Source organism: Odocoileus virginianus, chromosome 4 (assembly GCF_023699985.2).
Source record: "Odocoileus virginianus isolate 20LAN1187 ecotype Illinois chromosome 4, Ovbor_1.2, whole genome shotgun sequence".
NCBI lineage: Eukaryota > Metazoa > Chordata > Mammalia > Artiodactyla > Cervidae > Odocoileus > Odocoileus virginianus.
The window spans coordinates 50,324,393-50,339,116 of NC_069677.1; the positions used below are offsets into that span (position 1 = coordinate 50,324,393).

Below are 14,724 nucleotides of genomic sequence, written 5' to 3' on the forward strand. Positions count from 1 at the left end.
CCCCTGTCCCTGGGATTCTCCAGGCAAGAACACTGGAGTGGGTTGCCATTTCCTTCTCCAATGCATGAAAGTGAAAAGTGAAAGTGAAGTCGCTCAGTCATGTCTGACTCCTAGGGACCCCATGGACTGCAGCCTACCAGGCTCCTCCGTCCATGGAATTTTCCAGGCAAGAGTACTGGAGTGGGTTGCCATTGCCTTCTATTTATTGTTTACTCTCACTCAAAAAGATAGAAGTAGCCAAGGGCGTGACCCAACACACGAGCACTGAAGCACCCTTGGACTGAATGTGAATGTAAGCAGCAGCACCTGGGCCTCCTGGATTGTGTTCGCTGACCCTGCCAGCCAGCCAGTACCCACAGGGCCTCAGGCTATTTTGGATACGTCACATGTAAATACCTACGATGGCTTCCCAGGTGGCACAGTGGTAAAGAATCTGCCTGCCAACGCAGAAGACACGGGTTTGATCCCTGGGTAGGAAAGATCTCCTGGAGTACGAAATGGCAACCCACTTACGGACTTTAAGAGCCAGCCAGGCTACAGTCTATGGGGTCGCAAAGAGTTGGACATGACTGAGCATGAGCATGTAATGCCCAAGAAGTATTTAATTCTGGAAATGTAACTTTGTCTTATACTTACCTTTTTCACAACTTTTCCCATACAGCTTCGTTAAAAAAAAAAAAAAAGTCAGCTACAGGAGACCACTTGCTTTTTGTACTTCCCACCAAAATGTGGATAGGATTTCCTTTCCAAATATGATTTTTTAAACTATTAATCAATAGTTAGACTCCTTTGTAAACCTATTTTGTCTATTTTGAACCCTTATTTAGGGTTCTAGAAGTGGCTTGAACACAAAATACTATTTGTGAGTTTAGACTCTGTATATTTTTTTAATCCATCACATGAGCAGTGTAAACTTGAGTACCTAATAAAATGAAGGTCACAATGTTTAAATAGCACTTCTCCCTAGGAGGTCAAATGTTTTGTCATCTGTACAGCAATAAACTGTGTACTGAATTCTTTTTAGCCCTGAGAATATGATTATTGAACAGAATTTCCAATGAGACAAGTTAGGCCTCGAAGAAATAAACATCTATTTTCGCATGTTCAAAGTCAAGCTCTACAATGAACCCTTTGATGATTGTAAACGTGTACTCTTGTGGCCTGTTCATTACTGATAAGAGCTTCACCCAAAAATGTACTGTGTGCCAAATAGGTTAATATTTGTCATATGAATATATTGATTTTTAATTGAGATATAACTGAAATACATTAGTTCCAGGTATCCAACAAAATGATCCAATATTTGTTTATATTGTAAAATAAAGGCAATAAGTCTAGTTAACATCCATCACCATACAGATACAATTTTTTTTTCTTATGATGACAGCTTTTAAGATATGATCTCTTAGCTTCTTTCAAGTAAACAGTACAGTATTATTAACTATAGTCAAAGTGCTGAAACACTACATCCACAGGACTTATTTTCATGAATATAAAACACAAAAAGAATAAAGCTCTTAACAGTACTCACTCAATACTTTTGTAATCAATTTGATGCTCAAAATTATTGTACTGACAGTTCTTTAACCTTAGCTTCCAGTATCTAGCCTATAACAAATATCAATGAAATCAAAGACTAAAGATTGATAACTGCCTTATACACTTAAAAAACTTTTTTAAAGAACTTGCTTTTTCAATGAAATTATTACTTATTTCTGAGATTTCCATAGATTCTAATGAAGCATCTAACATTTGTTTTGATAAGTGACTGGCAGCAGTGATTTCATTTTACCTTTATAGATATGAAGTTCATATTTCTGTACCTATAATTTTAGGTAACTATGGAATTTATAAGACTCAAATTAGAGTAATTTTCCTGTCATTCTTTTTTTTTACATCTCTAGTAATAGGATACTTTGATGCCATTAAATCAGGAGTTGTGAATCATCTTAAAAGTATTTTCTTATGAACTAGTGATAAAAAAATCAAACATTACTATCAAACAGGTGAAAAAGATTAATCATAGTAGCCCTGGTTTGCAAGGGTATAGAGAAACTAGCACTTTTTTTTTATTTTTAATTTTGGGTGTGTTGAGCCTTTGTTGTAATATGCATGCTTTCTTTAGTTACAGAATGTAGGCTTGGCATATGGGATCTTAGTTCCCCAAGCAGGGGTTGAACCCACACCTCCTGCATTGGAAGGCAGATTGTTAACCACTGGACCATCAAGGAAGTCCCACAATTAGCACTCTTAAACACTGCTTTAAGGTTGAAAAAGTAATTAATTATGTTTTAAACACCTTGAAATGTTCAAAACTATTATAGTGGGCACCTGATTCTCCCCTCTTTCTTTTGTTCAGGAATCCAGACTTCATCATCCTCCCCTCTACGCCCTCTACCCCTAAGCACACATGGATCAGCCCAACTCCAGGAATGATTAGGTCAATTCTGCTGACCACTTTCCCCTTCCCAGTGATTTAAATCAGGAATGAGCCTATGACCCAATTCTGACCAAACAGACTCCAAGGGAAGTCTGCTGTAAGCTTCTGAAAAATTCTTCCTTGTTAGCACAATACTTAAGGTTCATCACAGTCTTGCTTCTAATGTTTAAAAATCTGAAGTATCAAAATGAAATAAATTTATCAAACAAGATTGTGCAGCTGTGAAAAATGATGATGTAGTTTATTGGTGATGAATGTCCCAATGGATTCTATTCCTTTTTATATGAAAAAAGGCAAGTTACAAATAGTTTTATAAATTTTAAAAAAGTATTCCAAATAGCATTCTAAATATATATATATATCTTCATTATTACTATCAATGTATATTCTATTAGGATATTAAAGGTAACTCATAGAATCAGCAGAAGAGCTAAATAACCAAGCTTCAAGAAAACAGGAAACAGGATTGCTTTGAGAACTCTGGGAACTCTAAAAAGCCATAGAAAGTCTCAACCCTTTGAGTCTACCACTTACTCAAAGTGGGTTCCTTTCTCTTTTAGTCTCTGTCGGTGGCAGGGCAGTGGTGGCTGATAACCATTTTGAAACCAAGAGGAAATGAGACTTATTTCCAACCTCCAGTTAGAAAAATTCCAGGAAGAGACTGTTTAGCACACCTTGAGTTATACCCCAATCCCTTGATCAAATCACTGAAACCAGGAGGAGTCAGGTACCAGTCTCTGACCAATTGTGGTTCCCAGGGAGGCCAGGCTATACAGGATGGTACCTCCCTTTCTAATTACACATCTAAAAGAGAAGAGACAGAAGAATCCGAGAAGGGGCGGTTCTGCCCCAGAAGAAAGGAAGAGTGCTAGGCAAATAAAATGAATGTTCTTACCGACAGAAGTGAGAATCTGAAGTTAACTGGGAGAATATTTTAAATTAAAGTCAATCTTGCTATCTTTCCACATGTAGTAAGTTGAGAGGTGAACATGTGTGTTCTGAAAGAGCCTCTGGGAGTTTATGTAGGTACCCTAACCCCGGAGAAAGCATGAAACTGGGCACCACTGGCCCAAAGGTAATAATAGGAAAATAAACAAGAGTGTTGATCCATCAAATGAAATTTTAGATAAATAAGCTAACATGTAATTTTTTCAGCCGACCCAAGTGGTTTTGTGTGTTAAGCTGTCTTGGTGTCAGTATTTTTGTTTTGCCCTTGAATCTTGATTTATCTCCATATCTACAAACATTTGAAATATATAAACATATCTGAATGAAAAAAACATTTTCCCCAAATGATCTTTATAAGGAAGTTGGATTGTGGTGTCCTATTACGTCAGTTATTTTTTCTTTTTCTTTAAAAATATCCTTGGACTCTTGAGTCGCCGGAGAAAGGTAATGGGAACCCACTCCAGTACTCTTGCCTGGAAAATTCCATGGACGGAGGAGCCGGGTAGGCTGCAGTCCATGGGGTCGCTAAGAGTCGGACACAACTGAGCGACTTCACTTTCACTTTTCACTTTCATGCACTGGAGAAGGAAATGGCAACCCACTCCAATGTTCTTGCCTGGAGAGTCCCAGGGACGGAGGAGCCTGGTGGGCTGCCGTCTATGGGGTCGCAGAGTTGGACACGACTGAAGCGACTTAGCAGCAGCTTGAGTCGCCATGCAAGAGGTCTCTCCCGTTTGTACGCCATTAAAACCAGGCATCTCTCACTTCTTGCAAAATAAAGCACTGGCAAGAACGCTTCTAGGAGGAATGATAGTTTGCCCAGCATCACGACTCTGTTATTAATCTTTGTGCAGAGTGCACAAAACTTGCGTCCCGAAGCCGCCGTCCTCGCTCTGGTTCCTTCCTCTGTAAGCATGTCACAAGAACGCACCTGTGTGCCGAGCCTCTAAATGTAAAGCTTTCCTTGGAAAGCTTCCCCGGAACGACTGCTTATTGATAGAGCAGCTCTGGTTCCCAGTTCGTTTAATACATCCTGTCTGAGCGGGTTTTATTACTGAATGTTACCCAGGTTCCGATAACAAGGAGACGCCGTGTCCTCCCGGGTGAACTCACTCCCTGTCCCAGAAATATAGCGTGACTCCCCTCCCCGCTGCGGTTGTAAAAGTGGAAACCCGGCACCGCCCTCCTGCACCTGCGCTCCCGCCCCGCGGCGGCGGCGACGAGCCGGGGTGGGAGAGCTGCCCCGGGCACGAAGTGCGTGCGGCCGCCGGGCGGCGGGTCACGCAACCCCGCGGCCCCGCCCCCGCTGCCTGCGCTCGCGGCTTCCGCGCTAACCCGGGCTTCCTGGCGGGCCCTGCGCCCGCCTCGCGTGCCGGCCCGGCCGCCTAATCCCGTGAGGAATCCCTGATTCCGCCCGGCCCCCGCCGCCAACTTGAGCCGGAGCAGCTAATGCCCTTATTTTAACGCCGAAAATTACCCAGCTCCGCTGCTGTAAGGCAAAGAGCTCGGGCGGCGGGACGAGGAAGAAGGGGAACGCGGGCGAGGAGTCACGAGTCGCCTCCGCGGGCCGTTCTCGGCTTCTTGAGCGGTCCCGACGCTTGCTCGCCGCCTGCCTTGCCCGGGCAACCGCAGCAGGCTGGCGGCCTTGCGCCCTCCGGGGTTGCGCCCCGGGAAGAGAGTCCCGCGCCCTCCACCCCCCGTACCCCACCGCAGTCTTTTCTGCCGGGAACTCGGGGCGCACGGGAGGCAAGAGGCGCTGCCGGGCGACTGACCCGGTTGACCCGGCGCCTTCCCCACACTGAGGGGGTTGGCAGCTGTGTGTCAGGGGGCGGTGAGGGACAGGGCCCTCCGAGGCTGAAAAGAGAAGGCTACCGCCTGGGAGGTCAGGGTATTTGTTGACGTCCGGGGGCAGTCTTCCTGCAGCCGGAGAACGGCGGTGGCGTGGTGACAGGCAGGCTGGGCCTCCGAGGGGCGGTGGGGCGCGTCCGCACGCAGGCTCCGGGGTGGGCGCAGCCCCGGCGCCTCTCACGCTACGCCGCGTGCAGCCGAAGCAGCGCGTGTCGTGACGAGCGGCGATGAGCTCAGGCAGTTTACCACAGGGTCGGGCTGGGAAGTGCAGCCTGTCACGCAGCCCGGCCTCGGCTGCGCGCCCGCCCTGCCCCGGCGGCCTGGCCGCACCGCCCCGCACGCCAGCTCCGGCAGAGGGAGCTGGGGGTGAATCAGCCGCTTCTAGGGAACGGGGAGCCAGAGAAGAACACCGTGGAGAATGCAGCTTGCACAGTTAGGGGGCTGGATTCCTCGAGCAAGCCGGTTTGCGAGGCGCACACTGATAATGACCTCTGTGAATCACTTGTCTTATACTTTGCCCAGTAGGTAACTGTCTAAAAACCACTGTAACACGGAAACTCAAAGGTCATTAAAATGTGCCTTTAATTTGCTTACATTACTTCGTTCAACAGGCAGTGCACACGGCTTGCATATGCATGCATAGGAATACACATTTAATTTATAGAGTCAAGTCTGGAGGCATGGTTTGGCAAGGGCGAGAATTGTGAATTCAGTAGGAGAGGAAGAGTACAAACAGTATGATTACCTAAAAGGACAAATGAACTGAAAAAAAAAAATATTGAGATCATAACACGAGGAAGCCATTACATTCATCATTTCATGGTTTTGAATATCTTGTACCAACTCAGCTACAACACACAGCGGAAACTTATAATTAGACACAGAAATCGCCAAGTATTTAGTTGCACCAGGCAAACATTAAAAAAAAAAAAGGCCTTATGTTATAGACACATGATTAACATCCATATGTAAGAAAGAAGTGATCTTTAAATTTTTTTGTATTTCGGTCATTTCCTCAGTATACATGTGACTCACTGGTAGGTATGTCACTATGAAACAATTAGGATTAATCACCATGTGCAGAAAAATTTTGAATGTTATGACAATTTTTTTTAACAGATTTTAATGTTCATATGATGCAAGTTCAGTGAGGAAATAGGGACTTGAGCCTAAGTGCCTCCCAAAGGGCATCAAATGAATGTTTTGAATGAAGAAAGGAATGAATGAATGAATGAATGTGTAGTCAGTCCTCCGAGGGTAAGAACCCTGAACTAGTGTCTTGAGTGAGTAATACAGCCCTGCCATTGACTCATGTGTGATTCTGGTTTGATGGAAATAATGCTTATAGCATACCTATTTCACCAGATGTGTGGGGAGGACAATACCTTATCAAAGGTGCTTTGAAAGCTTTGGTGGAAGGTGATAACATTCAATTATAAATAATACACTGTGATTATGCAACCCCATATATAAAATTACAAAGTAAAAAGTAATGTTTATAAGCATCTTTGCCACCAACTTTTTGTTTGTACTTAGTCTATCAAGCAGTCTTCCCTGCTGGTTCTGAGAGTAAAGAATCTGCTTGCATTGCTGGAGAACTGGGTTCGATCACGGGGTCCAGAAGATCCCCTAGAGAAGGGGATGGCAACCCACTCCAGTATTCTTGCCAGGAGAATTCCATAAACAGAGGAACCTGGTGGGCTTCAGTCCATGGATTCACAAAGAGTTGGACATGACTGGGCGACTAACACTTTCATACTTTTCACAGTCTTATCAAGCACTGAACTGTATATAGGCTGCATCCTTATATAAAATGTTTGGCTTATAGACATTTTATTGTTGGTGATGTTCAAGGGATGTTTTAAATAATTGGTATTATTTGGAGTAGTATTTATGGTGATGTTATTTTATAAGAGAGTTGAGACCTCTGGCCTATGAAGTGCCTAAGAGAAAACTAATTTTGATAACTTTCTAATTTGATCTGTGGAATCTTGAAAGCAAGATACCTCTTGCTTCCTGATGCTCAGTGACTGAATGTCTAGGATTAGAGATATATTTTATCAACATATTAAAGGACCTACTGTGTTTCTGGTATTGCTCTAGGTGTTGGGGACAGAGCAGTGACCAATTTTTAAATGTTTTTGCCTCTGTTTAAATGCAGACCACCTTAGGAATAGGAATATAGTATGTACATCTTTGTGTACAAGTAAAACCTGCTCCTCACCTCAACTTTTAGAAGAAATCTCCTGAGAGGAAAGGAGTCACCATAAAATGGTAAATAGTTTTAAGTTGAATCAGAAGGCAGATACCATACTTAATCAGCCTCTTCTATTTAGAAAGTCATAAGACAGAACCACCCAGTACTGCCTGTTTTCCATTATTCTTCATATCAAAGTTGCCTTAATCTTTCTCAGTGCTCTCATCTATGATTGGAAGGCTCTAATACCCTTTCTGCCAGACCACCGTATACGTGTGCAGTGTGTTGACCGCATAATGGTGCCTGGCAGAGGAGGTGGGTAGGCTTTGAACTCCAGCCTCTAACTTTACCTGCTAAGATAGATGTCACCCACCTCAGGAAGTAGTGTCTTTTTTAAAAAATTTGAACAAAGTACCATAGGGCTCAGGGACTCTCTCTGTTCTTCCGAGTTCTCAGGCACCTAGCTCTCATCTGCCCTTTGATATGCATTTTCATGCTATATTTAATAGCACTACTCTGTTATGAGTCTCCGGACAGGGAACACTGGGGGATGGGAAGAAGCCAAGGCTGAAGGAGAAATGAACCAACTCCTGTCAGCTTCCGTGCGTGCTGCATGCTAGCTGGCTTCAATCATGACCGACTCTTTGCGGCGTATGGATTCTAGTCCTCCAGGCTCCCCTGTCCATGGGATTCTCCAGGCAAGAATACTGGAGTGGATTGCCATGCCCTCCTCCAAGGCATCTTCTCAACCCAGGGACTGAACCCCTGTCTCCTGCATTGGCAAGCAGATTCTCTACCACTAGCGCCACCTAGGAAGCCCTGTCTGTTTTCAAGATGACCAATGAATATCTGGATCAATGACTATTAGCTGAGACATGAACGCTGTGTGGAATGTTTTGCAGCAAAACGCAAACAGTGCTGGAGAAACAACCTGATTTTTCCATTTTAGCAAACTGAAAGAACTGTCAGCGTGCAACAGTTCCCTCAGTACTGCATTGCAACCCGAGGACACAGTACCATCAGACGACGTGGCTCAACCTTTTGGCTGAGCTCATCTGTTGGATTTGGTATCAGATGATTTGACAAAGGATATATGTCCTGCTGAACCCTGGGCACAGCCTTGCTATTAGCCTTTTCATTGCCGGTTGCTAACTTCCCTGTGGTCTGTTGACAGTACTTCATGTTGCAAACAATGAGTGGTAGAGACTACAGTCAAGATGTAGTGACCTGATTAGTCCTAACTCCTGCAGGGGAAGACGTGCAAATAGATAAGCCCCAACAGGACCTGAAGAACCTTGTGGTTTTGAAATCTTGGGTGGATGGGTCCCGCCCTGTATACGCCTTAAATCTTCTGGTACTTTGAAGGTATAATTATTGCTCAGCAACTCCTGGGATGAGTTAATTAGATCTTTGTATAGTTTGATTATAAAAAACTTACTAAAATGTGCAAATGTGTGCACAATATAGATATATTTTTAAAACATGGAATTTTATGTTTTTAAAACATGTAAGAGCACAAAAATAATCCAACTGCATTAAAATCTTTTAAAATATAGTCTCTTTCTATTAATAGTTAAGCTGATAGCTTTGTATTAATAGTTTTAACATATAGAAATGTTAAAGCAAATGCAACATATTAAGGAATGTGATTACTCAGAGGTACACAATTTATCATTTCACACATCAAGTAAAAACTAGGATATTCCTTAAATTAATTAATGATTATTATACAAAACCCTTTAGAGAGTATTGCTTTCAGTTTTATATAGTTTCAAAGTGGGCAAACAGATAAAAGATTCTATAAACCTTATACCTACTGAAGATAAGAATAAAGGCAATTGTGGAACTTTACAGATAGAAGACACCTAGTAAATACAGTTTATTATTATAAACTGATTAATATAATTCCTTACTTGAGACAATAAACGTAACATGCAATATTGTTTCCTGTTTCAGGACAGAGACTGCCTCTTGTTGATATTTGCATCGCTAGTATCACCCAATAAATGGTGATGATTGAATGAATCAATTAAAGAATGAGTATGAGAGAAAACTCCTAAGAACTAACCTCCAAGCACTTCAATCTAATCCCTAGGCCCTCCCAGTTTCTCTCTTGCTGAGTATCTTCCTGGATTATTGATGCTTTACTTGAGCAATCAGGAAAGAGGAAGCGATCCAGATGGAAGGCTAGCTGTGGTCAAATGCCTCTGAAATGAACAAAGTATTTGCAGATGTTTCAACAAGTGAAGGGGTTGGGCTGAGTCTAGGCCACAGGAAACAACTTCCACACCTTGGGGCTACTACAATAAAGGTATCATCACTCACTGGCACAGGATTTTGTTGGAAACTTGAAAAGGCACTGGGGTTGGAATGCTGCATGAATCCAGACTTGCCTTAGGAATGCCACAAGTGATCAGAATTAAGTATAGAAATTAATGTGATTTGTAAAAATAGCAGTAAGTTTCATGGCTATCTGGGAATCAAATCCTTTAATCACTTTAGACAGAACTAATGAAACTAGAAGAAACCATCATTGATTTTGAGAGTCTCCTTCTAAATTAGTTGGCCTTTGGCTTTTGGAGAGCAAAGTTCAAATTCCAGTTCCTGTCTGACAGGAAAATAAGTCAGACACAAAGTAGATAGATAGTCTTTTAGACTCCAAACTGAAACAGCAGGGCAAAAAGGAGATCTGAGTCTTGAAGAAACTTTGTTTTTGAAGTTGCTAAATTCAGTCACCTACTGTGATGTTTTTCACTGCCTTTTGAGGCAATTCACTTTAATTAAAAAAAAACTTTTAGTGCCATCATTTTATTTTGTATCGGGGTATAGCCAGTTAACAATGTTGTGATAATTTCAGGTTTAAGGCTGTTCACTTTAGACTTATGATATTTGTCCTTGTTGGCAAATCTGTTCAAATGTAAATAAGGAACTTTATATTTTCTAATGGAAAATTTCTAAATTCTACTATGTTCAGTGCATATTCTCTTCCAGACCATGTTAAATTTCTAGCAGTATAGTGAACAATGGGACACATGATTATAAGTACCAATTGCTTGATAAGATATTAATAAGATACAAAGCCACCTTAAAAAGCACAGAACTAGATTCAGCCATTTACTGACTTTTTGCCCTGGTCATATTACTGGGGCTTCCCTGGTGGCTCAGAAGGTCAAGATTACTATCTGAGCCTGTTTTCTCATCTCTCACATGGTAACAATTGGAGGATGGTTTTGATTTTGGTTTGGTGAGCAAGGAAGAGATTATTTTCTAAAACAGTTATCTGAATGCTTGGCAACATTGGATTTGTTCCATAAAATCCTAAACTTTTAAAGTGAGATTTTATAGTAGCATAGCTGTGGACACTTTACTAATAAGGTTAAGCTTTTTAGTACCCCAAATGAAAGTTTTTTGAAAAATTGTAAAGAGTAAAAGAAAATACTGGCACTATTACTAAAATTGGGATATTTGGAAGGTAGAGTAAAATTAATTAACCCCAACATTATTAAAGAATTATACATATGTTGATATTCTAAGTGAATTTGCTCTCAAAATATTGGGATTCAATATACATAGACTAGATGCTGGCAGCAAATCCTCTTACATATATTTTTTAAAACAAACAAAATAGCTGTATTAGATTTGCTGCAACTCCCTCTTATAGAGTTAGGTTGATAGAGCAAAGAAGAAACTTAAGTATCATCAAGACATCAAATTCCTCATTTTATGGATGAGGAAACAAATTCCAAGAAGATAATTTATTTTCTTAATTATTGTTATTATAATTACAGGTGCTGTACAAGGCACCAATCTTGGTTCTGGGCATTCAACAGTGAACCAGACAGATGTGGCTTCTTGCCTTAAAACACACAGTTAATGGAGGAGCTGGAATAAGAAATGAGTCTGTGAATTTCTAATTAACACAAATTGCATTGGTTAAGTACTGACTCTGGACCAGGCCCTAAGTATTTCTCCTACATTAAGTCTTGAAATCTTCCCTAACTTTAGTAAGGAGGAACATGTCTTTCCACTGCTGATGTCTCCTTCTGTGTGGCGGGAGCTCAGTAAATGTAACAATCCTGGCTCCTCTCTCAACATCTGAGTTAGGAAAGAGTAACAGCTCATGAGCAGCCCAGCAGCTCCCCTCCTTTAGGCTGAGCTGCTTCAGGAATGTTCTTCTCGCTCCTTCAGGCCCAAAGATGAAGTGGGCAGAAGGAGGCCGTTTTAGGTCTTGTGAGCAGGAAGAGAAGTCTCATAGCAGGGTTTTAAATGAGGCAGCTCTCTGTTAGATATCAGCTTTCTCATCAGTAAAATCTCTGTCGGTATGTATGTAGAGAGAGAAGCATTTCATAAAAATGAGCAAGTAAGCAAGTGCATGCTCTCATATTTATACTATCTCAAACCATCCAGGTTCTCTCCACCATGCATGTCTGTTCCTTGTGCTCTGATCGCATCTGCCACAGCATCCAGGAAATAGTACCTTAAAATATTATCCATGTAACCTTCCAGGATCATTTGGCCCAAACAGCAGGGCAGCTTGCACAGCAGCCTGGACCTGTTGCAGATGGTACATTAAATTAACCATCATACCTTCTAAACAGATTTGGTCCAATTTCCTCAATTTCTAAATTCTGAGGGTTTGTGGTTAGACTTTCTGGGAGACAGAACGGTGAGATGATAGGAACATGGGATTTATAGAATTAGAAGAGTAAGATTTGAGTCTCCCCTGGGTAACTCTGTCTAACTTTGAATCTCTGTTTTTCCTCTAGATAACAACACAGATTGCCTTACTGAGCTCACCTGATTGTTTGAAGCCCAAAGAGGAAAAGGAATGTGTAAGTGTTTTATAAACTGTAAAGAACTATAAAAATGTTAGTTGTTTTATAGGCTTAAAGGGCAATCATTTAAATCACAGTTCTTATTTTTCCTATGGATTTTAAGCTTCACTTTATACAAAGGTGGTTGTAAGGTTTGGTGATTCATAGTGCACTAGATGGTTATTTTTCAAAGGCTGAAAACCATGCTACTAAGCTCTCCCATTTTCCAACCAAGATTATTCACTTAATGTGAATAAGAAATAAAAGAAATAAAAACCTCTCTTCCATTGCTGTCTACATTTTTAACCATTAGTCTTCTGTATTACATAATGCTTCTCTCAGTGACTTCCTTTGAATTTTGAGCAGATTTGTAAAGTCCTTGCTCAGTAGGAAGAAGCAGCATGCATAAGAACTGGAGTGGAGTTGGGGAAGGATAAAAGAAAGGCTGCAGGGAGGTGAAAGACACAGAAGGGTCTAGGCTATACATTTCAACCAAAAGTACTGATAAGGAAACAGGAGGGGGCAGAAAATCGCCAGGAACAAGGGAACATGGGTTCCAAGTAGCACCTTTAATACAAATTGTTTAAAGGTTTGCGCCTTCTGATCAGTCTACGAAATCTCAACCTGAAAGTCAGAAGAAATGGATTCCAATCCTGCCTCTCTGACCATCCGTGTGACATTGGGTGTATAATTTTGCCTCCTGGGGTCTCATTTTTCATTATCTACAAAATGAAAGTTTTAGACAAATATTCTCTAAAACCATTTCCACAACAAATATTCTGTAATTCTAGCAGAGAGCCCATGAATTCCCTCCTCTTTCAAAATTTAAGTCTTATCTTACCCAGGGGAAAAATTATCTTAGAAATGTGATAAGTAGTTGGGATATCTGTGTGTTTGTGTAGACGCTAATGGTAAAGTTACCTCACAACATCATAAACCAGAGAGAAGCATTTCATAAAAAATGAAAACAAAGAGTAATTAAGCAACTGTATTCGATCATATTTGAACCATTTCTCATATAAGCAAAGGAACTTCACAAGAAGTTGTTCCAGTTATAATTGTATTCTGATATGTTCACAGTCCATCTTAAAGACTGTTGAGCATCACAAACATTACTTGAAATATTAAAGAATACACACCAGCCTGAAAGCATAGTCTTCTTGACATTGCTTTAAGTCACTAAGAGAACAAATGAAATATGTACAATAGTTGTTAAATCCTCAAAACAATGCAGTTTCCTCTTGACGGTGGAGGACAGACTCTCTATGATTTTCTGTATGGTGATAATTCTGTTCCCTGCACAAGTGGTAGTGGTAATGTTTTAAGTGCTAAGTTGTATCTGACTCATTGTGACCCCATGGACTGTAGCCTGCCAAACTCCTCTGTCCATGAGATTTCCCAGGCAGGAATACTGGAATGGGTTGCCATTTCCATCTCCAGGGGATCTTCCTGACCCAGGGATCAAACCTGTGTCTCCTGCTTGGCAAGCGGATTCTTTACCACTGAGCCACCTGGGAAACCCTCACTGCATAAGCAGGTTTAAGCAAAAGGAATAATATAATAAGTCCAGCTATATGACCTCAGGCATTAAACACAAAATGGTTTGGGGAGGGGATTCACTGAATCAGTATTAATCTTTATGAAAATCTGGTGGAATCAAAGGTAGTCCTGTGTCTTTCATATATTTCAATAAACTGTTAATATCTCTGGCACCCATTATAAAATGCCAGGGCTTCCCCAATAGCTCAATGGTAAAAGAATTTGCCTACAATGCAGGAGACATGGGTTCAATCCCTGGGTTGGGAAGCTCCCCTAGAGAAGGAAGTGGCAAGCCACACCAGTATTCTTGCCTGGGAAATCCCATGGACAGAGGAGCCTGACAGTCTACAGGGTCGCCAAGAGTTGGACACAACTTAGCACGCACACACTTACACCCACACAGTGAATAACATATCACTTTGCAAATGTGCAAGGATATCCGATAAATTTCTAGACTTGAAGTTACTCGGTCAAGGAGGAGTACGCTTGTGATTTTAGCAGACATTGCTGGAGACTCTTACACTGCCACTTCCCTGCTCCACTCCCTAAGCAGTGGAGAATTGTTGCAGTGTGATGACAGATGTTACTTACTGACAATGGCAGCGCTTGTTCTCCAAGTTAACAGTGTGGAGGCAGAAAAAATAGAATCATCACCACCACCACCACCACCACCACCACCACCCCCCACCCCACCCCCCCGCAGCTTCTTTTGGTCAGTATTTCTGATTTATGAAGCAGAGAATCCATTTGACCAGGGTTGTCGTGTCCACCCAAGCCCCAAGGTCTCCCAGAGTCACTAGCCTAGGGTTGTTTACCAGCCTTGGGTCATATGCTTGACTAGAATTCAGTCTTGTGGTTTAGGGTCAGCCTGATGAGCCTGGGGCTGCCTCTCCAGCAGGGGTTGTGGACAGAACAGGATCTCTTCAGAAGGAGCCTCA

At 41.8% G+C, this 14,724-nt stretch overlaps 1 protein-coding gene across 3 annotated transcripts in view; it reads left to right on the top strand.

Annotated features, from left to right (window-relative positions):
- The first annotated feature begins 5,249 nt into the window (after positions 1-5,249).
- The window catches only part of LOC139034764 (uncharacterized), a 97,820-nt gene continuing 88,345 nt past the window's right edge, over positions 5,250-14,724 (top strand). For all 3 annotated transcript variants that reach the window (XM_070466531.1, XM_070466532.1, XM_070466533.1), the window contains exons 1-2: positions 5,250-5,339; positions 12,200-12,265. The gene's annotated coding sequence lies outside the window, so the exon portion shown is untranslated. The remainder of the gene's footprint in view (positions 5,340-12,199; positions 12,266-14,724) is intronic.